General features: G+C 36.0%; 1 protein-coding gene across 2 annotated transcripts in view; it reads right to left on the bottom strand.

Moving 5' to 3' along the window:
- Positions 1-27,743, bottom strand: part of Sema1b (Semaphorin 1b) — a 262,804-nt gene that overhangs the window by 194,658 nt on the left and 40,403 nt on the right. Inside the window, exon 1 of one of the 2 annotated variants that reach the window (XM_089647350.1) lies at positions 11,748-11,830. The exons of the other annotated variant lie outside the window; for it this stretch is intronic. The gene's annotated coding sequence lies outside the window, so the exon portion shown is untranslated. Of the gene's footprint in view, positions 1-11,747; positions 11,831-27,743 lie in introns of those variants that run through there. 2 annotated transcript variants of the gene reach the window in all.

Genomic DNA, 27,743 nt, shown 5'->3' with positions numbered 1-27,743 from the left:
ATAGATAACTACTAGATATTTTAATTCTTCTTTGGTTAACATTTGGATATGAATATAAAGCATGGTGTTTTATCTTTCTAACACCGTTTAGTTCATATTTCTCACCATACGGCGATTTCTATGATACACTTTGAGCTGTTTCCAAAAGCGAACCAATTGACTCTAGGGTTAATAGCTAATTGGTCGCAAAACCGAAATAATTAACCCAAGGGGTAAAGGGAAAGAGATTGCACCCACCAGCTCATCAGCCAATAACATACAAAAACGCACATATTATTATATAAAGAACAGGTAGATAATAATGTACGATTAAGTATAAGAGACAGAGCGTGAGTTAAATGGACTAGAAACAAAAGGTACTATTTCAGGGCGATATTGGTTTCCATTCAAACTACATGGAAGGCATTCCTAGTATGTATTATCTATTCAGTGGTTATATGGTTATATCCAATCGTGCGGTTTGACTTATCGTGCACCCGATACTAATAACTTGACACTTTTGAATACAGCGACGTTGAAACAGTAGGTGAGTGTTATAAGTGGTTTCAGCGAACTAAAGGTTAAATATGAGTCACGCAAACAGTTGGATTGCGTTACGTATTTATGGCGCCAAGAAAATGACCAGATACGATTAAAGTAGTTTAAGACTTCGGTTATAAAATTAATCACTTTATCGTTATTCACATGAGAAGACAATATATTCATAACCAGTTTCACCAATGAAAACTGAGCGAAAGCTTGAAATTTTGTTTACACTCTCACAATGTAACTAAAAACCAACATTTAAAAAATCCCCTAACCGATGATTTGCCAAACTTATTTAAATTAAATTTCAAAACATTTTTTTTACAAACCTATCATTGAATAGAGAATTTATTTGGTGATTGATACGTACGTGCCATAAAACAGATACTTAACAATTTTGTTTTATGCATTTTGGGTAAAAACGTGGGTATTCACAATTATTTAAATTCTGACAAGTAGTTTTGTGAACAGGATTGTAATTTTATCTTCTTTAATAAAATAAAACAATCATTTCCCCTGAAAACATAAAATTTGTATGTAGGTAAAAACTTAAAATCCTACCTTCTTAATTATAAACCATAAATAATTTTCCGTAACATTTTTAAAATTTCAAATAAGAAATTATACAATTTGTCCACAGAAATGTCACCATCTCAATGACAATCTTTTTTCAAACTTTCTTATGCCGGTAGGTATCATAACATCGATTATTCCGATTTGACAATTTGTTGTAGGAAAAACGATCGTGCGAACTCTGGTGGGATAATTTGGTAGTATCTTGAACCGGGCCACCCACCATCTTGAACTGGAAACGGTAAACATAATCAAATTTTACATAATGAAATGCCAAATAGTCGAGTTAAAACAGAAATATTCATTGATTTTACATTGAATGAATTTTTATCGTGACAAAGATTTTGTTTTATCTGAAATTCAATATTAAAACCACAGTTTTTATTTTATTTGAAATAATTGACAATACGATAGAAGTAGCTTTGGAAGTAGGTAGTCGACGATACCTCCTCATTTAATTACACGGTCCAGTGGGAATTTCATAACACTGTATTGGTGTAACGTTCAAAACTGCGTACTGTGCAGTTTCAATCGATAAGAGTCATTTTGTTTTTATTGAAGAGTTTAAATGGAATACCGCAATAGGTGTTGGTAATAAATATTGTGTTACCGAATAAATTGCGCCTATTGACCTAAATGAATATACAAAAGTATCATAACATTATCGGGCGGTGTGAATTTAATAATATACTGTAGATACAGAAAGTGGTAAACGCGTTAAAAGGAACATTATTCAGTTACTTCTAGTACTTGCTTCATTATTGAGAAAAGTTTAGGATAGGTTCAATGTTTATGTTTATGGACAATAAAAAACATTTTTTCACAGATATTCTGTTTTGTGTTCAACTTGAACATCCAAAATCGACCTCGTTCTAACTTCATCATTTACGTAGACATTTTCGAAATTAGATTAAGTAATAATTTTTCTCTTATTTTGAATGGCCCGAGTGCAAAATTTCATTATGTTAAGGGATGGGAAGAAGGGTTAGGGTGGTTTCTTCTAAATCTCATGTAGACTTTCTCTTGTTTTGAAGGTCAAGTGCGCAAAATGTCATCAGTCTCGGAATAAAACCACAGATTTGTACAAAAATAAAATTTACACCACACACATTTACAGACTCTCTTTTTTATGGAAGTAGAAGATTACCAATTTTCGTGTAATTTCTTGAACCTTGAAGATAAGACAATATTTTATGAAAAAGATTCATCGGGTGATAAATTTTGTGCGGAGGCAAATTGTTTCGTTTCCAAAGTCAAAAGAGTTAAAAATGTGGAGGCATAAATCTTCGTTCGGCTGACGAGACGGGTAGCATTTTTCAAATTCTTATCCGATTTCCTCCCCACTCATGAGTTGAGCACGTACTCGTAATGGCGGACCGCTTTCTCTCGGCGGAGGTGCGAGTTGCGAGTTGCTGCCAGGGTCCCAGCACCAGCACAGCACCACCACACAGCATCCTAATCTCGGAGAAAGTTAGAGGCAATCTTCTCGCCCGGAGGTGGCGCGGGACGAACAAAGGGTTGGCGGTGGGTTCTGGGATCTGCTGCGATACACTACGTGACAAATAGCGTTGTTAACGTATAAAAATGAGAATTTGGATGCCACATTCCGATAGTGATGTGGCTCTAATCCGAGATAATGAAAAGGCGAACAGGGCTGGGGTTGCCGTTGCCTTCCCCAAATCGGCATAAAGCCACCGTGAACAAGTCAAAAGCGACAAAAGGAGGAATTCCGACCTATATGTTACGTGACATTCGCTCTACTTGGATGAATAAAGATAAGAATTTGACGCATTCAAAGTAGTTTGTAATGAATTCTAAGAGATTTAGTACGCACCATTCTATGGTAAGTACCTACCTTCCATTATGAGGAGAATTTGTTAAAATGTTATTAGTAAGCAATAAGTAGACTATTATTTACTCTGTTATTTCCCCCTTCAAGAGCCGTAACGGAAGTATTTCCACGAAGTGTAAAATATTCAAGGTCGTAATCAAATATAATTAATCCAGAATAATTCCATTTAAAGGGTCGATAGACACGTGTTGTGTATCACGTTAACAGTTGAAGTAATAATTTAAACGAGTTCATCGCCATCCTATTAAATTCATTATTTCGCAAATTTATCAAAGGATCACAGAAGCAAACGGTTAAAGCATTAATGAATTATTTCCTTTGAGACTCGCGTGAATTTTAGAGATTTCAGGCAAATGTACGTTTCGTCTGAAATAATATATCAACCCTTTTATATGTTATTTCAGACTTAAGTATGACTCAACCTGCGTGACTTTAAATTTTAAAATATATTGAGTTGTTAAGATACAACCAAAAACAGTAACACGATTAATGGTAGGATTAGTATTAATGGTGCAGGAAACTAGTACAAAAGTGTTACAAACGAATTCGTACTTGGGAATAAAGTCAGTTTGAAAACGTTAAGAAAAATATACATAAATACGGTACGTGTTTACCCGGTCAATTTAAGCCGGTAGAATTAATATTCTAGAAATATGTTAATTCTTTACAACACAATAGCCCGCACAACTTATCACGAGATTAACTCATAATACAATAAGCCCCCAGCGCTCCACCATTATCATTCTGAAAAAAAAAACGATAAAAGTCAGAGTGGATCAATATTACTGTTCTATTTATACTGAAAATGAATTAATTAGAAGTTTTTTTGAACGGTAGACCTCGTGTCCAAAAATATGCCATCAAATCATAAGATTTGTAAGTAGGTACTTAAATACCTACTTGCTTAATTATAAACCATGCATATTTTAATTTCAAATAAGGAATTGTACAATTTGTCCACAGAAATGTCACTATCCCAAAGATAATTTTTTTTTCAAACTCTTTTCAGGCAGGTAGGTATCTCGTAGTACGGATGATTCGCACTCATGCGAACTTTAGCGAGATAAAAAGGTAGTATCTTGAACCAGGCCACCATCTTGAACGGGAACGGGAAATTTGGAACAGATGAAATGCCACACGACTCCGTCCTATACATTTATCTATATTTGACCTGTATATAGAAAACATAGTTTTTAGACAAACTTTCAACTTTTAATACCAAATCCACCGAGAAAGACTTTCCAGCAACGGAATGAAATATTTATTACAAGTCAGCACCATAAAAAAATAACTCCGGCATGGTTTAAAACGCGGGAAATACATTATCTTGTTGTTGAATAAATAATAAGCCGTCGCCGGCGTATCGTGAACGGTGCATAATGAATGTGCGCAAGGTGACTCGATGAAAAGTTATGATTGGGGTGTTTTAAACAGCCTGGTCACACACCAACTCAGTACCTACCCCAGTCAACCAACCAACCAACTAGGGGAAGGGTTGATACGGCGATTCGAAAACATCCCCTAAAACTGCGCGATATATTAGCTGACGAGGCTGACCTAATTCTTAATCGAACCAAGTTTTATGAATAACGAAAAAAGCAGGGATCAATCACCAATACAATCGGCGATAACGTGTTGCATCCGAAACTGCTCACGAGTTACAGCTTCAGATGCATTTGTATGGACTGGACATTGGACATGGACTAGACATGGACTGTAAATATTTAAATACTTCCTTATACTTAAAACGGGTTTATATTATAGACGAACAACATCAACAACTTGCTTCCAAGGCAGTCGAACTCACACAATTTTCTGGCAAATTTTTCGATTTTCAAATATTTTTCCAGCCAGGTAATTGACATAAAATGACATTCCGGTAGGAACCAAGCATGTTCTCATTTCAAGACCAAAAAACGCGCAAAAATGAAAATAAAACGCAGGTACATAACTTTTTGATTAGTGGTGTAATTAACATCAATCCGTTAATTTTTTAGAATTTATTTTAGTATTTAACATAAATCAAGCTACAATTCAGCATTAAATAAATATCTGTACTATGCTTAGTTTTTACCCAACGAAACTGACGGAGGCCACCAAATTAGAAGTGAATGTCAATTCCAAATCAGCCAATGTCTGTTAATGTCTAGCCGGATTAATAAATCAAAATGAACTTAATCTTATTGCTTACTAGGTTTTCACGTAGGATTAAATTTATAATATTTTTTGTAATGGCTAGCTTATATTTTACGAACGCCGTTGTTTCAACCCTCGATGTAAAACGGGGTTGAGTCACGAGAAACAGGGAGTCAGAAGGCTGAATGGATGATTCATTACCACTCATAGTGGATGTAAATGCACGCGATTGTTAAACTATAAAATATCTAAATATTATTATGGAGCCCTGGTATCCATGCATGGTACCAAGTGCCAACGGCTTTACACCATGCAATGCATCACATTTTGAAAATGAAAGTCAATTTCTGAATAACATACGTAAACGCTTTGCTATTATATTAAAAAAATAATAAATACAAAGAATTCGCAAAACTTCGTTGAATATATTCATGTCTTATGTAAATTAAAATTACCTATTCAAAAAAAAAGTTTTACTTTCTTGATTACTGAAAAATTGAATGGCTTTGTTGGAAATTTTTCAACGGCAGATTTCTTTGTTCTTTTGTTAATAAAAAAACGATGTTTCCAGACATAAAATATGGGAAAATCAAGTGAATAATGAACAGTTAGTTGGTGATAAAAGCCCGGCGTTCGATAAAGGAAACAATAATTCAATAACTGGAAAGTTCAATGTTCAACGACAATATCTAATTAAAACATCGAGGTGATTGGTCCGATTGAAAGCATTTTATAAAGAACAGCCGCAAAAGGCTGTTAATTATCAGCAGGTAAATATAAAGTGGCAAAGATCACTAGGTCGAACCATCTTGCATCAAAGTTGCAACTTGATTTCCTTTGGAAATACACCCAAAAAGTTTCGTCTAGTTTTAGTATATTGTGAGAAATCCCTGTACCGTTGCACGCAAGAGAAATAATAATTTTCACCTGTACTTAGAATTCCACAATTCAAAGGTTAGCGTCGGGACGCCTCGTTCCACGCACAGGCATTATGCATGAAGCAATCGGCGCCGGTCAAATAGGCGGCGGCCTTACCTTTACTTGCCTTATTAAGTCGTAACGGGGTTGGACTCCAAAAACGATCAAATAACAGGCATTTTGAAGCCCTGGAAAAACGTTGACAACTTTATCGACAAAGAGTTCAGTCGTGTATAAACCTTATTTTCACAGAAATTCATGTATTTTTGATATGTTGGTAGTTACCATAAATTATGTTGTGTTTTTCCCCCCGACAATTGCGCATTGTTCGGCGTTAGGGGCACTGTGAAACCTTTCGACAGTTGACACACCATGACGGACACTGTAACGCTCGAACGTCCGTAATGTTGGCTAGAGAAGGAGGAAGCGCAACACGGTATAATACCCCAAAAATAATCGCGTTAGCATACAGTATACTCAAAGTTGGACATAACCAGTCCCATTAGGTGATCTTTATCATATATTAATTCTGAACATAAGAACGTAATGTTGTAACTAACCGATTAATTTTAATGTTTGAAACATTGAGTAGGTAGATAATACGCACACTGCTAAAGTCTTTTCTGTTATGTTTAAAATACGTCAAGTTTTTCTTTCTGAATACATAATATGAATCATTGTTCATGGCTGTACACTCATGAATCAAGAATAATTTATGATTCTGTAAAAACTGAACTGCCATTGTATATACTTTATACAATTATTTACCTGACGTTTTAGGTGCTATTTTGGTAGATCGCTCATTATGTGTTGTGATCTCATCGCAAGTAACATTGAAGATTACTATTAATTTACGAGCTTGCAAGGTTTTTTTTAAATAGTTCAAGCTGCTGGTAAATATACAGAAAAAAGGTACATGGTTAGTACGCACTTTTAACAGAAAAAACCCTACTTTGTTTCAGTTGGATAACAATGAGAAGTCAGTATTTCATAAAAGGAAAATGATGTATTTTAATAGTCATTCGCAACGAGCGGGCTGACGAACTAGCAAGGAAAGGGGCGAAAGCACCACTTGCGGGATCCGAGCCGGCCGTAGGAGTAGCAGCTTGCCACACCAAACTACATATCAAGAGGTGGGTCAAATCCCAACACTGGAAGGAATGGAAGAAGGCACCCGGAATGAGGCAATCTAAAGTACTCATAAACGGACCGGACCCTAACCGAACCAGGCAACTACTCGATATGGACAGAAACTCACTGAGGGAACTGGTAGGACTATTAACGGGACACTGCCATCTCAGGAGACACATGCAACTGTTGGGAGTGGAAAACACCAACATCTGTAGGAAATGTGAAGAGGAGGAAGAGACTCCAATTCACCTATGGTGCCAATGTCCCGCTCTGCTGGGAATAAGGCTCAGATACCTGGGAAGACACAGTGTGGAACCAGAAGACATCGCCACATATCCAATGACAGCCCTGGTGAACTTCATTAAAGGGACCGGGTTACTGGCAAGGGAATGAGGTAAAATGGGAGATAGTACAATGGGCCTATGGCCTAAGTGCTCGCGGGGAACTTAAGTAAACCGCCTCCGACTTAAAAAAAAAAAAAAAAAAAAAAAATAGTCATTCAGTTGAAAAACTGATAATTTGACGTCTTTTCTTCACGCCATGTGTTGAATGTGTAAAATGTAAAAAAGTTTTTTAAAATGATATTTTTGATTAAACCTGAACGAAGAAACTATTTTAGGGTCATGGGTTCACATTTTGGGTTAAATAAGAGAAGAAGAAAAAAAACTAACATTAAAACTTTAACATCAATAACAATGGCCGCCAAGTGGAAAACCGAATTTAATTTTAAGAATTAATTAATAATTATTAACATGGATTACTTCCATATCCGAAAATTGAAATACTCACTTCTCATTGTAACTTACTGATACAGAGTTTTTCTAATTAAAAGTGCGTATTAACCGTGTCCCCATTTTCTCAATATTTACCGAGTTGTTAATAAAAACACTGGCTACATAAAATATGGACTTATTCGAGTGAAGATAAATGAATCAGGTTTACCAATTTATTTGCAAAAAGAAAACATTTAAGCCAGAGCGATTTGTGATGTTTTTATTAAAGTCTTGGATCGTTTGATTGCCAAATGTCGATTATTCGGGATATGTTCGATAAATTTTGGTGATCTTTGATAGTCAAACGTGTTTGACTGTACCCAAAATACTAACGGCACATTCTTAGAAATGATCAACAAAATGCAAAAAATAAACAAAAAAACAAAAACCTTCAAAAAAGCCTGTAAAGAAAATAAGGTGACGACATACGAGTAGATACGATGGTGAGTAAATGTTTATACTATTAACTATCAGGCATAGATTTATTTTTTTAAATAAATAGGCTGGGTTAGGTGATTTTTGAATGGTTTTAGAATGACTCATCCCGAGTAGATGTACTCATAGAAAATGGGTGATGATTGTCATGATATGTATGCGATAATGCAGCGTGTTACATATTCAGAACAGGGCAAATTGAATTGGCAACAACCCTTTGAAGGCAAAGGAGGGAGGATATGCGTTTCCAAGCCAATCTTGTTACCATTAATCAAGTTTCCAAATGGGAAATATTAATAGAACGCCACTTTATATCATCATCCGAACAGTAGAGGGTTGTCATGAAACCTTAACGGAATGGGCGAGCAGTTGCAAATGTGCAATCAGGATTTAAGATTTTTTTAGAAGAATTTCGTTTATGGTTCAAACGGAAAATTGGATGAAGTTTAGTGTCACTATGAATGGAGAAACCATGATTAAAAACCATGTTTAATAATTGATTAACAGGGGAGGCAGATAGCAACCTAAAAATACATATTCGTATTACATGATACAACACAGGCATGGCGGAGTTGTCAGTTTAGTTGCCAACAATCCATTGTTGTCGGAGTAACAAGATATGAAAGGTAATTAATCGAACGCACGTTGCATTTATATCTAAACTGAAACACAATATTAATACGAAAGTAAATGTTTGTTTAGTTTTTGTTTGATAAATTGACGTCAGACGATATTCGATTTCGAGTGTGGGCGTCTGGTCGCTTACAGACCCAACTACGGGCTGGTGGAGAGAATTAAACGCTAGCAGGTTTTTACTGTTTTATTCGTCAATTAATAAAAACGTTTTATATCTGATCCAAGCCGTAATCCGACATGCCTGTTTATATTACTGTTGTTTCGCTGCTCGCACAATAACATAGAAACTAATGATATTTGAATGTGACAACTGCGATTTAAACGATGTGCTAATGATTAAGTATTTGACATGGAAATATGAGGCTAACAGCAGCTGGGAATCATTGCAGAACTTTGGCATAGGAAAAAACTAAACACTTGAAATGCAATCAATATGAATAAATAATGATTCCACAGTAGCAACAAACTGATGTATGATTTAAGGATATGTATTTATTTATCCAATGGAACCGGGTAGTAAAATTTATTATAAAACAGTAGCACGCAATTTCTTTGTTACCGAATAGGCGCGTGTCATAAATTCGATAGCAAAACAAACAAACATATTTGAGCGATAGAATGCCACAGAAGAGAGTGTATTGAATGCACGCGAAACAAAAATGCTATTTGTTCGCAAGTTTCAAATAAATTGCATTCGCACATCCTCATGCGATCATTTTACACGCGCGAAATTGATGTGACGGCCTAAGCTATGTATTATTCAGCGACAATGTGATCCGACCTGACTTCCAATGACACACACATCAAGAAGGTAGACATGTGACATAACGAGGTACAAACTTTATCAGAGGGTGGATACTTTGTTCCACGTAATCCACACTTGTTTTGCTCTTTTTTGCATGATACCTATTGTAAAAAAATGATGCATTTCTAAGCTGCACCTAAAGTCATTTGCAAGTTTAAACAAATATAAAAATTTACATTGCACGTTTTGGTCCGGCAGCGCCCATGAGTTTTATTAAAAGTCTGTTAAATACTGCATCGAGGAAGTTTTTTGTTGTTTGTAGTTGCAAGGAAAGCTTGAAATATGAGATTGAAAATAAGGAACTGCGTGCGAGTCAAAGTTCTTACCGCTGGTGCTGTGCGTTCAATAGATGTATCAATTACAGGTAAGATCATTAGAGTGCTGGCACCAATCGTGAATACTACCTACATGCAATATTTCATGCGTCGTCAAATACATAACAATCGTGGAATAAGAATAACAAATAAAAGAACTCTTCATGAGCGGCGAACCGACTAATTGTAGGAATGAGATTTTCACGTCATTATGAAAGCATTCGCCATGCTTCACCTATTGAAGAAGTTATTACATAGCATTATAAATTTATAATGTGTAACGTCCATCACACGCAATACGTTGGAGAGGATTCCATTGCAACAGTCATAATATTTTTCATTATGTGTCCATATTAAGAAATTGTAACTTTACGAGAATGCGTTAATCATAGCCAACCTCCGTTATGAAAAGAAATAAGAATAAGATGTAACAACTATTGTTCAAAGACATTTTGTTATTTTTAATTTAACGTACGAAAGTTGTTCAGCTCTTATGACACCTTTGCTGCAGGCAGATTATGTGTTATTTGCACTCTAACAAAATCTTATTAGCGTTGCACCTGAGCGAATGACAACCTTTTATGTGAACTGCTACCAACCGTCTGGAGCTAATGTGACTGTGCCAATCCAAATTGTATGTTGTAAGGCTGAAGGAGATGAGAAATAGAAAGGTGGGGAGAGGTTAGGAGACATAGAAACCTGGTTGTTCAAATCTGGTCACCAAACACGGCTAAAGCTATTCCAAGCCGGGTTTGAATTCTGAATGGTGGTCTTGCACCAGGACAATATTGAGATAATATCTTCCATTCTGTACCTTTGTAAATAGAAGACAAACGCAACCACGAGAACGCATTTAACTTTTTCTTGGGAAAAAATTGCACATTTAGCGTTACGCTGTCAGTGGTTCTGGTACGACTTTCCCACGATTATTTGCATAAACACTGCAAATTAAACCGTTGAGAGGCGGGATTTTAAATGCGTTTTTCTCATGCTCGCCGGGTACAACAAATAATAATTATTGGTCTTGATGTTTATGACATGAATTGTGATGAAAACAATTTGGGTAAGTTCAGAGTGATTAATCGAAATGTTGCCATTTTAAGATCCTCTCTCACGATTGAATGATGTTAAAAATAAATTTATCGCAGCCGGGTGAACTGATCATTTAACCAGTTTATGTCAATTTTCGTATCGGTCAGAAATATATTCAAGGTGACGAATACATTACGTATTTGACAGTAGGTATTTGTTGTTGGAACGGCAGGAAACTTAATAAGTGATCCAGGTTAATTAGGTTATAGTAAAAATATTACGCATATTCGTTATAATGTTTGAAGAAATTAGCGCAAGGTATGTAATCATTAAAATCATCAGATTTTTTTAAAATTATTTAAATAACCAAGTAAATAAAGGCCACTCCTAAGTTTAGTGTCCCATTTAGTAGACGAGATTGTGGTGCTATCTGTTTAAGTAAATATTTACTATCGTTGATTGTTATTATCGTCTTAATATACCTTATTATTTAGTACGCAATATCAGAATATGTCGCAACCAAAACAAAGGAAAAAAAGATAATTAATAATAGGAACGTAATCTACGTGATTATATATAAAAAAATACGCACACAAGAAAATTGACAAATTACTTACACGATGAATGTGCATTCAATGCATAAATGGTACGTTCTTGAAGTTGTTAGGGTGATGGAAACAGGATCTGGCAGTAAACGAACCTGTAACAAAAAGAAGAAAAGCGTTAGCGACATAATATAATCTCATACAAAAAAGGGCATCATGAATAATGTACATGAGAAGTAGACAATGTTCATCACAAACATCACTGTTGTAGGCACTATACAGTATACTCACTGTACGCCCAAACATATGAGCAAATACGCACTAATCAAACAGACTAACGAGAATGCAGTGGCGAACAGTTTTTTTTGTAATATAATAACATAAAAACCAATTTTAGAAGAAAAAAATACACTTTTACCCTTTTCATGGCTAGAAATATCAGTTCGGATGCATCTTTTTTTTTTATTAAAATTCAATTTATTTTTTAAATACCTACGTTATGACACGCCCTTGTGTGGATGTGCATGGAATGATATTATAAACTCTTGCTAAACAATGTACATATCATTTTTACAGTTTACCGAGTTCCAGATGAGTTGATATAAAAGAGTAAACAGACGATATAAATAAAGCAGACCCCACAAAGGCGTGGACCTTGAAGAGGGCTCGAAAGTCTCGACACCCTGTGGAAGAGTGTGGAATGGGACAAACAACTGCCACCCAGTTAGGCGTATATTTATCAAAGAGACTTGATATTTACATAGTCACTAGCTTAGCTTCTCGAATTACTTAGCCCAAAGCTAAATGTCAGTTTTGGCTCAAACCCCAGTTAAACCACAAAAATAATCTGACATTAAGCAAACGGTGCTTGATTTAGGTATTCCTCTACACGCTACCCAAACACCTTGGTCAACATCTAAAACTATAAAATGAACTTATTGCCGACTAGTAATAAACAAATTTAATGTTTCATTTAACGGCGGTAACATTTTAATTCCATTTAACCGTGTTCTCATGTTCGAACGCAATTTATAAAAGAAAGATTATAAATCTAATTCCACCCGAAAAATAAGAATTATTAATATAAGAATATGCAAGCGCATAAGCAGTGCCTTCTGAATTCAGAAAAATAATGTTTCGGTATTCATTTTTACGCAGCCGATACCAATGACGGAAATAAATTTTAAAACTTAAAAAAAATGGCAATTAGTAAAGGTTCTATTAACAACACTACATAGAATAGCATTAATACAATATCAAATAATACACGTCAATACAATATAGAAAAACAAATAAGTAGTAAAATAAGGTACTTGGGTAAAATAAGGTTGATACTTCAACAGAAATAGATACACATTACGAGGATAGTAGGACTATATGCAGCCTCTCGTGTCTTGGCTGTAACTACAATTTCTTCCTTTTTCATTCTTCTGTGTAAGCCAGTAATGATACAACCTTCGCATGTGGCGGAGCCACCCGCAAAGTAAAAAAAACCGCAGCACTGCAGATCTCGTGGGGAGATTATCAGATGGGGTGACACTATTTATTTTACTGGATATATTTTTAATTAAAGAGCCACTTCGTACAACGGTGATGCTGAGAGAAATAAAAGATTAATCTGGGCAAATATAATGGAAAAGGAAGAAATACTGCGTGGAAATAGACGAATACAAATATAATAGAAGTATTATCCGGTACAAGTTGCTTATTATTTCTCCTTATAAAAAACTTAAAAGTTATATCAGCAATATTTTCCTAGTAAAAACACTAAATACTTATCAGTTCATGATCAAAAAAGAACGGCAAAAGCATCAGTCTATATGTAAGATATTTGGAACTATGTGTAAAATGTTATCATTTTTTTACCTATAGACAGCGCGTCTTTCTGCTCAGGTAATGCAAACTTGCACAGGTGGGCAAAGGTTGAATATGGACTGAAATATTGGAATCGTCCTAGTACTGGGAGAGGTGAAAGTGATATCATTATCATTATTGATTGCGAAAGAGTTAAATCAACATTTCAAAGATAATTTTTAATGATTGTGATAAAAAGCGGTACAAAATTGTTAACATAAAATTGAAAGTAATTATGAATCACGAATTAATTAATTAACAGTTTTAGTTGGTTAGATATCTACTAACCAGAAGTAATGATAATTTTGAGTTAGTAAAAACCGGATCCCAAATTCACGTTTGGAATGGTTCCATTTTTAAGAATATGCTCCCGGTAAACCGCTGTTAACATCACTCCCTCTTTTCTCTCATCTTTGTGTTATTTCCCATTTCCACACTCAATTATTTCATCCTTGTATCGTAAAACATCCGATATTTCTTTGTGGTTTAATTTAACTTATGTCCCAGGGAAGGGCAAAATAAACGAAATAGGACGACAGATTAAATAAATAGAAATTGTTTAATTAATCTATTATTTACCAATTAACTGTGCAAATAATATAAAATACTGGAAATAAAGTGAGTTTTAAAGGAATCACTTTTATTAGGATCAAAGCTCGGTGTCTTCCAAGAGCAGTGTGGGCGGAGTAGTTCATTAGAATAAAAATAATGCCTGAATCCAAACAATGGGGGCTGGCTTCGTTCTTGCTCATTTGCTGACAATGCTGACTGCTTTCTTGCGGTTCCAGCCAGTGATTAACTAAAACCAAGCCTACTCAAATAAGCTTTGCAGATAGTATATTTAATATAATTTTACTAAAAAATTAATGCAATGCCTAATTAACTAATGTGCTTAAATGGACTATATTTAGCAAAGAAAGCGTAACAATTGAACCAGAAATATTCGATTTTTCGAATCCAATGTTTTCTTTGTAGACAAATTTGAACGGAAGCTGATAAATTATAAATAAATAGAAGATTAGTGCATATTAATAGTGTATTTTTTCAGTATAGGTAGTCAGTATCAGAAATGGGTTTTGGTCTTACGCTTGCATAGTAGCCCTACATCTTTTACAGTTGTTTGGTAGTACAATACGACCTATCCCGACAATTTATTCGTTTTTAATGTATGTTCTCTGACATAAATTACCCTGGTGGCGGTGAGATGGCGCTAGTGTTTACCGCCTGTAATGTTTCAATTTGCTACTAAGGTGCCCATCTAACAGCTAACTAGGCGTCTACAGACGACATTAGAATCGATAAATTCTGCAAAAAACAGACTTAACTCATAAATTAATTATGTAAAAATAACACTACGAACAATCGCTAACTGGATTCATTGCGAGTAATTTTATCAACGCTTTAAATTAAAACAGTGGACGTGATACGTTAGCTACAAAGGAGTATAATTAAAATCAGATAAAAATAATTGATCTCAATTGAAATCCTAAGTGGGCGTCATAGATCGACACGACTACCAGTATTGTCATGCTAATCTCTGACAAGGAAACGAGAAGAGAATCATTATAAAAAGCGCAAAAAGAGAATGAGTGATTTCTGAGTCCCTCATGCTTACCGATATTTCATGTAAAGTAAAAGAACAATGGGCGACTCACCTACAAATATGAGTAGAATACCGTGACGTCATAATTTGCACCTTGAATTGCTAATTGAATAAGCAGCATTCCTAAAACAGGTGTTGTTCTGCTCTAGTTTTTACAGTGACAATAGACTGCCGAGTCGCGTTGTAAACTAAGTCTTAATGTGTCATAATAGGTAATAATAGCTAAGTTGTAATTACTTCGATTTGGGGGTCGGAGCTTACTGCTCTGCTATGGTATATGAATTAAACCTAGGCACAATAACACAATTAATATCTCTCCAAGCAATTTTAAATATTCAGTTTTAATTTATTTTTTTGTCTACTCTCATTTGATATTCTTGCTCGACTAAACTGGAGCGAGTGAAAAAAATTTAAAATGATGGAAATAATAAAGGCTATCCCATGCGATGAATTCATTCTGTTGTTTCGTTATCAGAATAACAAGCTGATGGATTAAATATTATTTTTTTTATAAAACGAAAGCCACAACAGATAGAATTAATATTTGTTCTGTAGTTACCGATCAGAATGTGCTCGCGTTTGAATAGGTCACCATTTGTTCACGTAACGAAACGATGCGATATGCTTTGTCCATTTATCGAAAATTAATCCTGTTGATATTATTACAAAAAAATAAGAGATTCAATTATTACATATGGAGATGGAGAAATTTCTAATTCCTGAAAAATTAAATGATTGACGGATTTCGGTAAAATATGAAGTTAATCATTGGCATCCTTTACCAATGATATAAGAATCAAAAGGAATGTTGTTCACATAAAACAAACACTACAAATAAAATAACTGCTGTACGATTTGTATCTGGTAAAGTAGTATTTGCAATGAAAATCTCTACATTGCACTAACGAACTTTTATGTAACAAGATCTACGTTAATTAATGGTTATTACCAGCATCGTTGCTGGTCCACGTGTGCTGCTGCGAGGTCAATGATCCTTCGTCAATCTGTCCCCTCATTGTTTTACATGATGGCGATCGTTATTCATCGAGCAACAACAATGTAAGTGTAATTTGAGAGCAGAAAAGAAACAGAATTCCATAACAATGCAGAATCCATCTTCTTAGCATCAAAGAAAGGAAAACGCCACCAGAGAAGCAAAAAATATTAGATTTATCATCCTTTAAATGAAAAAATGTGTAATAAAACTTTCCTATTCTGTGAGTTATTGTTCTATCGAAAACGAGTTTTATTCAAAAGTGCCAATTAATCACAGCTTCTAGATAGGAGAAGCGAAGGGACTTTCACACTGAACGAAACACGTTTTTAAAACCGATTTGACGCGTTATATTACAATAGTAAGCAAACCGTCAATTCAATTAAGAATTAATCGCAAAATTTTCCAATAAAGGTAATTTAAAATACCAAAATAAAGTAGCCGACGTCATGGCTCCAATCTCCGGGAATACCTCTCACTATATCTGATTGGGATATTAAAGGGTTTATTTTTAGTTCGAACGTTTCAGTTTAATTCGATTGATTTCACCGATTAACTACTTGGGGTTCCGCCCCTATAATAAGCTCGTTTTCTTGGATATAACTATTGAGATACAGCATATGGCGCTTAATTTATTGGGAGGCATACCAAAGTTTAAATATTTTGTATATATGCATTCGATATAATCCACTAATTCAAGTAATTATAAACTGTTTCATATTTACCTAAATTTGATAGTGAGTGGGAAGAAATTAGGCCGCAACAACATTATTAAATTCTGCTTTATAATAATTACGACAAAGACTTGAGCATGAGCAGGTACAAAGAGAAATAAATAAATGTGACATGTTTTGTTCCAGTGGTAAAACAATTGCGATAATTAAAGTCGAACAAGTCGCGAGTTTTTTTATACACGCACCATCATTACTTTTTCCGCTTTAAGCCATTATTACATTATACTTTGGCATTTGGTTTCCGTAGCCGACAGAAAATGTATAATTCAGACACATTATTATTGTCTTCAGAATGAATAAAAGCTATCTTAACTAAATTGACTAAAACAGTCATGAAAATTTATGTTTAGGATTAGGGGTCGAGACTCGCGACTGAGTATATTTTCATAAAGTACCTACCTACACACGAAGCGCCTTTTCGTTATACTTTTAACAATGTTAGTAAAATATTCCACCGTAATTCGATGGAAACGACTATCGGTTTTCGACACATAAAGCGTAGCCACGGAGCGTTTCATCGATGGGTTATGACACCATCTATAAAGTTTATTTCACGCCCTGTTCCCTTTGGCTGGGTATGATTTAAAAGCATTTACAATGTATTCATTTTATATCCTCGGAAACAAGCTTGCTCGTGCGCCTCGGGGGGAGACGGAAGCTAAAAATGTTTATCTCCCTCGCTATGACACTTCCAACACGTTTTACGATTCGCAGCCCGAGATACGAGATAACGCCATCCAGCAACGGGACGAGACACGGGGCTGCCTGCCACTACCTCTGCCTGCTGCCTGCTGCCTGCTCCGCTGGCGGGAAGAGGCGTGCGATCCGTGCCTCCGAGACGCTGACTCGGGAAGAATACTCAGATACACCATTGTGTATCTGACGACGGCAAACCGCAGATATACTTCCTGCGATATAGTGTTGTATATAGTTTATACATCAGCTTTAAAATCAATCGATAGATCCCGGTATTATCTAGTACAGAGGAGAGAGAATTATGAACTGAACAAACACAATCCACCATTGTTGGATCCCATTTGATAACTTATCGGAAAGTATTGCCAGGCGCACCCAAGCCGATAGATATTACCTGTGGTTTAATCAGTTGATTGCACTTGGCGAGCATGAGAGGATTACGCGCTCACTAATCGAACGCAATACCTACGTCCTACAGGTATAGTGCGCCGAGGTGAAAATGATATTAATGATTAAAAGCGTGTCTACGAGTGTAAACATCCGGCAAACTTGTTATCTCACACAGCAAGTTATCCACTTTACTCCAAGATAATTAATAAAAGTGTTGTAAAACTTTTCAAGTTGTAGTATCTGGTTACTTGTGACCTATCCAAACATTAGATAACTTGTATCTCAGTTTTGAGATAAAGCAGATTCTCCAAATAGACAAATTAATTACTCGGTCTGTGGAAGATTTATCCTTAATTATCTACATTGTTAAAGTAAAGCGTGAACTTTCTTGAAGAATGTAAGATCCGAGGGGAAGGTCTCAATGAAAGGCTTCAGTGTTCTGAGTTGTTCCGGATACAAACGTTGACAAGGATCAAAGTAAGCGTGATAATCTCACTGTTACAGGAGGGTTCCTTTGGAGCTCCCATTATTCTGATTCTGGCCAACAATTCAACAACAGTATTATGGACCACACGAAAACTTGAAAACGAAAAGTGATTTATTGCTGAGGAAGATAAATGAAGCATCGTAAGTCACAAACGACGTGTTTTTGAAATTGTTCAAATATGTAGAACCAAAATATATTTGATAATACAACAATTAAAAACAAAAAAATGATTCGATGAGCAGATTAAAAACTTCACAAGTCAGTCGCGTTTTATGATACGGTTTCATTAGCATAACAAAACAATTTTACAAAATAGCTGCCATAGAAGTAGCGATTCCAACCCTGCTAAATTCAGCTCGAATGGATTCGATTAGAATTTGAACACTCAAATAATGAGCTGAACAATCAGATTCGTTCGTAATGTTGAAAATGACCAGATTTAGCAATAGGCGAAACGAAACCTTCCGAACAAACAAAAGAAGGGTTGAAATATTTGGGTAGTCCATGAAACAGCTTACAATTCACACATGGCCGCTGCCCCTTGAACCCAAGTCACGTGGTGCAGAAGGGTTATGATTCCATTAGGGGAGGGTCGCACGAGCCCCATTTGGGGTACAACCAACCAACTGGTCTGTGAGACACGTGGCGGGGAAGGGTTAAAACTCCCGCGTCTAGCCTCACAGCGCACGAATTGTTTTTTCCTCAGATGTTTGATTGATTCACTCAACTCGGGACTTTTATTTTGAGAGTAAGAATGGTGATTTGAAAGGGTTTCAACATTGACAGAATTTAGAGGATGCTTCGAGATATCCACTTTACACCTTCACCAGTCGGAGGATTGGTATTTGCGAGACAACATATACATAAATGGAAATACGGCACTAAGATCCTAGAAATGTACTAAACCAACAAATAAACTCAAGACGAAATGGCTAATAGAGTGGGTAGATATATCGACATATAATTATTTAGAGGCGGTAAGTACCAACACCCACAGCTATAATGTTGCCCCTCGCCCTAAGAGACTCGCTGGGGAAGGATGATTTATCGCGTGGATAGTTCCTATTGTCGAAATCTAAACCGCAATGGGTAAAGTGGGCAGAATTTGGCCGACATTCTGACAATCTCGGTTTAATGGGGATTTTAGTCAAAACAGTATCCCACGTCGTAATTAGAAATAATTGTTTAAATACTTTAACCAAAATTAACTCTAAGGGTAGTGTTCTGAGGTGGAATTTTCTGTTCTTCCCTTTAAGGAAAAATAAAATATAAAATGAACTCATTTGTAACGAAAAACTCGTACTTCGGGAAAAATTCTTGAAATATTTTTGCTCTTAATTTAGTAAACATTTTCGTTTAGCTTTGTAAATATTCCAAGGAGTGTGTCGCATTACAAGAAGTAGGAAGAAGTTATATTGGGGATGAAGATATGTACTGATAATTATCGTGAAATTGTTCTTCTTCGTATAAGAAGTGCGAGGGGAGAATACGAGAGTCACGAATTCGTATAAGGTGGTTTATATTTTTGCGTCACCAATGTAAACCCGCGTAATAGAAAAGTACTCAGACAGAATTTTATTTTCGATTTTAAAAGCACTTATTGGCAAAGTAAACATATTTGATGTTTAAATAACATTTCGCAGACATAGAAAAAAAAAAAAAATAGAAATAAAAAAAAATCAACTAACTAAAACGTCACATCAAGAATGTAAGTTGTGTGAGAACTAAGTGAAACAAAACATTATTAGTTTTCGATGTGTCGAAATGTTGAAAATGTAAATACATACTAATTAATCTAGTTTATTTTGATATTAACGCGCAAAGTGAGAAGACTGAAGGCTCACGATGTTCTTGTCTGTCGCAGGCATATACTAAATACATCATATAATACATCAATGGTTGCAGGACATTAATAAGCTATTGCAAGGCCGCATACTTCAACCTCTTCAATTAGGAAAATATATTAAATGGCTTCTGCCAAAAAACCATCTTCGACAACAATTTGAGTCATCTCTTGATGAATAGTCTGGTTATGTATAAGTTATTATACTCTTACGCCTTTAACGGTTGAAAAGGTTAAGGTTCTTTTGAGGTGTTTTTTTTAAATAAATGCAATAAAATACCGTAAGTTACGAAATAATGAAACATTTTATCGGAACACATAAAACGTTGTAGGTATATATAAGATATTTGAGTAAAATAGTTTGTCGGTTTCATAAGGTTTATCGGTCGGAGACAGAGGTACAAACGGGGTTAGTAATACCGAATGATGGGTGTATTTACACAAGCCAAAGCAAAGGTAACCCACATCCATAAAATGTCCGCGTTAACTGCCGTCGCAAATATATCTTCCTTAAAACCACCCCTAAACTCCGGATTGGGAACTATATAATATTATAAGCGAAGACGCCCATTTCCTTAGGCCCGAACAAAAATATCCTCGAGAGTGTTGGTTTTGGAGTAGAGTTTGGGTATTAACAAGAGGACGTATTGTATTCAGCAGGAAGGAGGAAGTGCAGCTGTATTATTATTGTAACTTTAAATGTTTAAGACAACTCACGAGTAACGCGCTCTGGGGTCAGACAGCGGAGACATACAGTGAGACGCGGTGACAATTTTAAATATAAACGTTACGTACAGAGAAATCACGCCGAAAGGGGTCTAGGATAATGTGACACAATACCTAATAATAAAGTAAACATTGGGCAAAATTTAGTATTTGAAGTTAGACAAATAAAATCCATTAGCAGTTCTACATAATTGATCGCTATTCTATAGAATTCCAGCCCTGGGAATGATAACCGCCTTCACTTATCCCTCATTAATAACCTTCAGCATCTCGTCTTCAGGAGTTAGCCTTTTAATTGCAGGCTCCGCCGAGCACGGTAACATAGGTACATAGTAGTGTAGTCTGTAGGCAGTGTTGCCAGATGCATGGCTTTTATCACGTTTTCATTTATACGTCCATTTTTCAAAAGATGACTAACAAGACGTGGCTTTTAACCAGGCAACAAAAACGTCTACTTTTGAGTGAGATGAAACATTATTTTAGCATAACTTTGAGAAATCCAGAATTGTAGTTCTTGAACTCAGTACAGGTTCACAATGTCTCTGTCTAATTGTTGTCTTCTTCAATTAATATTAATTAATTTAAAAAACCATTAATTAAAAATTTATATATGTTAGTGTCCAGCGCCCTTGAGGTGATTTTAACGAAAACGACGCTATGTAAATCAGTATTAGGTTAAGAAAAAAATTTAATAGAGTAGTGTAAGAACTCATAACTAATGGATCGTTTAGTAAACAAATTGAAAAATTTGTTTTTTTTTCTTTCATTCAAAGAAAAATTATAAAATAATTGTTTCTAATAAAGCATTATATATAATTTACTTAGATACCGTTGTTTACTTACATAAATATTTAAAGAAGCATAAAACAAACGGCTATCCGCGTCTGTCTGTTTGTGCGCTTATTTCTTCTAAACTAAACAACGGATTTTGATAGGGTTTTCATATAGAGATTTTCTTCCTGAAGGTTTATATATACATAATACATGCATATTATATTTATAAAAGTAGAGAAAAGTCGAGCAACGCCGGGTAAACGTCAGCTAGTTTTCAATAAAAAGTTTACGTAAAACATGTTTTTTACACCTGAAGCAGGGGTTTTAATTTTTTGTATATGGCATCACTGTCTGTAGATGTAGTCAGTACAGTTGGGAGGGATAGAGATTGTGACTAGAGCTTATAGCGCATAGCACCGCCCGGCCCAGCCTCCCTGGTTTCCGGCCGACATTCCAGGCCTAGTCTGAGATGAACCGAACTCATCTGATAGGTAGAATTTTGATTACGACGTTAGTAGAGATTCCATTCCGTATAAAATAGATCTCCGTAGGGATAATTTATTCGTATGGCGTGAAGAGCAAAAGCAGCCATCATGATATAATTACACACATAAATCATATCTTGGGTTAATTCAAAGAGATCGCCTTCTTATTGGATACGCTTGCGAGGAATTCGGCCCAAGTAGGAAATTGTTTCCCACTCTACTCATATACTCATATGTACTGTTGTGGCGGTTATGTAAGATCTCAGCGTGGTGCATACATTACGAGAGGATCAAGTGAAATTCGGAACAATGTGTTAGCGAGAAGTAGTTAACATTGTTGGTAACAAGGTGTAGAAACGGTGAATTGTAATAACACATTCCGAAATGCACAAGTTTTCAATTCAATAAAAAAGTAAATCCTCGAAATGCTTATAGTAAACTAGGAAGACCAAATGCGAAGGAAGATCGTTTAATAAAAAGAAAAGGAATAACGAGAAGCATTTCTTCCCAAGATTAAGTATTTCCTTGTTGATAAACTTCCTCAATAAGGCTTTGTAATGATTTATGAAACCGTGAGTGTGTTTTGGCGAGAATCTTTATTTTTTTCATAATTATTTTTACAAAAATGTTTTCTATTCCATGGAAATTTGCTACTTGTATACTGTTTTCACGTAATAACAATAAAGTGAAATTGTGATTTACGGCTTTGAAAGTTAGGTGTAAGAAATGGCCGCGGCTTAGCGAGTTTGAATATGAGATAAAGCACAAAGATGGCTTGTCGCCGTAAGGCCCGGACTTGTGATCCCCATTGTGGAGGGAACAGCGAGCGTTTACTCAGTTTACCGCGGGGGTGGGCAAGTCCTGCATTCAACAACACTTTTCAAAGGGCAGCCGCCTGAAAAGAGTGAATGCCGAGATTTGAGAGGATTAAACAGTCCGCGGCTATCTCGCAAGCCGCGACTCTTGCGGTGTCAGGGACGCTGGGGATGGACGTGACTGAAGCTAAACACCCGACTGTTTATGTTCTTTCTTACAAAGTGTCAACAGCGTTGGCCTCGCTCCCAAAGAGGTTTCTTTTCAGCTCTGTTTGTGAAAAGTCTTCTCTCTGTCCTAGTTCCAGAAAGGGCATGTAAAGCTCACATAGATAAGCCTTAGATAGTACTTCCCGCGCCCACGAAACCTACATCATGCAATGTAGTGTGGAACCAGTAAAAGGTAGGTAGGTGGGTACATTATACTTGAGAGTTTTCATTTAAGTTCTTCCTAGTCAATTGCGCCAAAGGCCCCTTGTGTTACTTACATAAGGAGTGTGGTGACTCATATTTAATGCATCGCCGGGCGTAGGGCAGCGGGCAGCGGGCAGCGGGCGGCGGGCAGCGGGCGGCGGGCAGTGGACAGCGGCAGAGGCAGAAGGCTGCCTGCCGCCTGGTCGCCGCCCACCACCCACAGCCTACCGTCAAGCGGCTGTGACGTCACATCCGCAGAGAAGCCTTCGTGAATTCCGGACACAAATTACCAACTGACCAAATGGGAAGGTTCGAAACGCTTTATCACAGTTACGAAAAAATAAAAATACTGACAAATTTATGAAATATGTTTACAACATTAACATGTCGATGATTATTGTGTAATGTTGGTCAAGAATTTCGTGGAATCATCATCAGATTCTAACGAAATAAACCGGTTTTAAAAACTAATTTATGAATGTTTCTAATCGCGAATCCGACATTTGATTAAATTACTTGTAATAAATGATTAGTGTCAAGTGAAACACTATCTAATTTATTAGAATCTTAGTGGCGTAATTATATACAGTTAAATAAACTATAATTTAGGCCTACCTTTTTAAAGCATATTGAGAACGAGTTGACTGTGACAGATAAAACCGATGGTTAATTAAATAATAACGATTGTCGAGGTTACACAACGTTTTACATGTCGATCAATCATAAGCTCTATTTTCCGAAGCGAGAAAGAAAATTTGAATAGAAAACATTATTACGCCTAAATACTGCGGAAACCGTACCATAACGTTAACGTGAACAAATGGATCGTACAAATTTCGACATTAGACGAGACCCACCGTGAATGATTTATTAGCAAAAAATATTATTAACTATTACAAGATTACTAGCATTTCTGTATTTAACTTCCAACACTCAACTAGAAAAGACGGCATTCTGAGTGCGGCAGCAGGCTTCAGCGACTTTTACCTAACGCAAAATAAGCCATTTTTATTTAGGAAAAGTCAAGTAAAAAGGTTGAAAAAATGCAGTTAGTTGAAGAATAAACAAATTAGACCGGTCGGTGACTGAGTTGACATCGCGTTTGGGTCCCACCCAGGCGTAGAGTGTTCTATTCCTCCATCACAACACAAGCAACATTTTCCGTTTACTGTGGTGGTAGTGGGAGATTTTAAATTATTGTCAGGTTATTCGTAAACTGGGAATGTTTGTCTTTCTTTTTTAAATGAAAATATATAAATAATAATAATGTTACGACCTGCAAAAAACGCGGACGCAACTTACACGTAGGTAGGTAGCGGAAGGGATTATAAAATAAATTTAAAAAAAAAGAATCGTGTGACACAATGTTACAGACACACAACCGAAAATACCATTTTAAATAATAATGATTTAATATGAATTGAATGTGAAGTAAAAAAAAAACAATTAAATAAAATTTATGTGGGATTCGAATCCGCGACCTCGCGTAGTCTAGAACCGGTCGGGTAACGTTGTCAATAAGAATTGTTCAAATGTTTGCCTGTGAATGACAGGGTTAGGCCAAATAATGTTTCATGCACATAACATTTCAGTTCAGACCAATCTATAATGGTTTCATAACATCAGAGTTAGGATGTACCGAGCAAACCATCCTCAGCCTGCCGGGAGCTGGACTGCTGGTGAGGTGGTGAATTATTACCCGTCACGGCTTTCCCAATTACATAGAGAGTGAGCTGCACGCCGAAATAACTCACAAAATTAAATATGTACCTAGTTCATTCGCCCATAACCAAAGCGATGCACCGTAAACCATTCCGAAAAGTTCCGAGTGATCAAGATTTTCGTAGAAAAAACTAGGCTGTACTATGTATGTAAAATACATAGTACAGTACTCTAAAACCTGTTACTTAATTATGACTTTATAATCTGGTTAATGGCCACTTTTATAACTTGTTTTCCGGTCGTTTCAAGCAGCATTTGAAGCAAATTACAAATTAAATATAATGTGTAATTGCCTCATATTAATCAGCTGATTTTGTCAGATCTTATAAAAGCATGGCGTAGAAATAATAAAGAACGTACCAATTAGGTACACTGAAAAATTACAAATATCATGTACCAGAGTGCCTACCTACTGTGACCTGTGTCAATAATAACACTAAACCAAACTTACCAAACAATCAGAGCCTACTTTTTGGTTTCCCTGTCATAATTGTTGAGATGAACATCAAACGTGACTTGACATACTTCATGCTTACATCCGATACTTCTTCAAATTGCAATTTAGCTGAATTTTTCAATAAAATATCAATAAAAATGTCACAAAAATACATGAGATGATGTCTATAGGTGGAGGGTAATATTACGTATTATTAACCCAAAAAACCTGCAGTATGTTAAGTGTAGCATACGGGCGAAAACTAAGAACTTACGTAAGTAAAATTGACCAGTTTAAGAGATCTTCCCAGAGCCACCGCAAACCGTTAGTTTGTCAGTAAAAATATAGTATCGGCTTCGGATGGGCGGGATTCGAGTCGCAAGATTACAGATGGGAGAACCCCGAGGGCGACCGCTCACAAGAATCTAAGCTCGGGCAATGGGGGACAAAGCATCTCCCCGAAGGAACTGATTATCGGTTATTGAGAACAAACGACCCTCTCCAAACTGAAGTTGTCTAGAACTTAACTGACTAAATTTCAAATCAAAATCGTTCCGTTTCCAACATTTCCGTGGGCAATATGAGTATTATTGCGTGCTTACTGAAACTACGTTAAGAATCCAACTTTCCACGCATATTTGTACGTCTGACTAATAACAGAAAGTCACGATTACTTACATCATTTGGACTTAAGTTTCGTAGAGAAAGATTGATTCGTTATCGAATCGATACAAAAAACTTATTAATTACCTACGCACAGTTGGATGGCTGAGAAAAATTACACGCTAATTAAGTTTACGCTTTCAACCGACGAGAACAATGCGTGGTTAAGAATAATCAGAAACGAACACATGATTATGAATGGTGTGCTATTTATTTTCCATTGCAGCTTGTTTTGCGATGAAACAATAGTCACAACACCTATTTAACTGTAAGAAGGTGACCACAAGACCCGCACATTTAATTGAAAGTGAACGGTCGTAAAACAAGAGAAGAACTTTGTTCCTGCTATTAAAAATTTCGCGCGTTCACGTCTATACATTGGCAGGCACGCTCGGTTCCACCGACTGAGCAGTCTGAGCACGGTCTAAGCTTCTTTTTCTTCCATACAGCGAACTTGAACTCTGCAACGATTTTTAAATTTAACCATTTTCGATGTTTGACATCACGGTAAACAAAGGATTTTAAGATAGAGTATTGTTGGGAGTTATTAATAACGAATGAAAAATACTTTAAAAATGAAAGTTACGCTAATTAAAACCTAGAAGATTTTCTCTCAACTCTCAAGTTAAGTGTTTGTTTTTTTTTTTTAAATTCAGCTCCGGGATTGGCTAGGTTTCAAAACCACGGAGGTAAGAACTAAGCAAATGAACTTGAATAATATTAAAGTGCTACCGAAATGAGTCACAGTTATCTGATCGATAAACCCAAAGGCTAAATATTACTCGTCCGAGAGAAAGGAGAGTTCAAACAGCAATTGAAAAATCTAGTGTCGGAGTTTTGTTCTCGGATGGGCGGAAAGAAGCGATCCACAAGACGTCCGCCTTAATAAGCGTGTCACAGTAATGGCGGTCATCAGCTACGTCCGCGTCCTGTTAGACTTGCCGGCCATTGTCCGGATGGCGTTGTTTGTAGAATGGCAGCTATGTAGGTAACTATCTAATACTTCAGGTTTCCAGCTATTTGTCGTGAACGGTCAAGTAGCGGATAAAGACCTGGCACGGAAAGAACCGGAGGTTTCATAAAATGGACACAATGTAGTTAATTCTTCGCCAGAGAAAAAAAATACGCTTTACTCTTCCTGAACAGGAAACTGAAAAAGAATGAATTCAATTTTAATTAAATAATAATGAAATACTTACTAATAAACGTGTTCGTAATTTTAAAAAACGTATAAACAATAATTTGCGCTACATGCTTGATTGATTGATTGTAAAATACTCTCATTATCGTCCTGGTGTAAGAACACCAAAATTGAAACGTTGCTTGAAATAATTTTGGCCGTGTTTGGTGACCAGATCTGAATAACCAGGTTCCCCATCTTCTTCTCCCCATTTCCTTTCCCTCCCCATTATCAGCCTCACAATATATCCCAATT

The sequence above is a fragment of the Hesperophylax consimilis genome, chromosome 3, assembly GCF_061612785.1.
Source record: "Hesperophylax consimilis isolate HC1 chromosome 3, BYU_Hcon_1.0, whole genome shotgun sequence".
Taxonomy (NCBI): domain Eukaryota; kingdom Metazoa; phylum Arthropoda; class Insecta; order Trichoptera; family Limnephilidae; genus Hesperophylax; species Hesperophylax consimilis.
The sequence above is the reverse complement of the archived record's forward strand: the minus strand, read 5'-3'. Positions and strand labels throughout refer to the sequence as shown.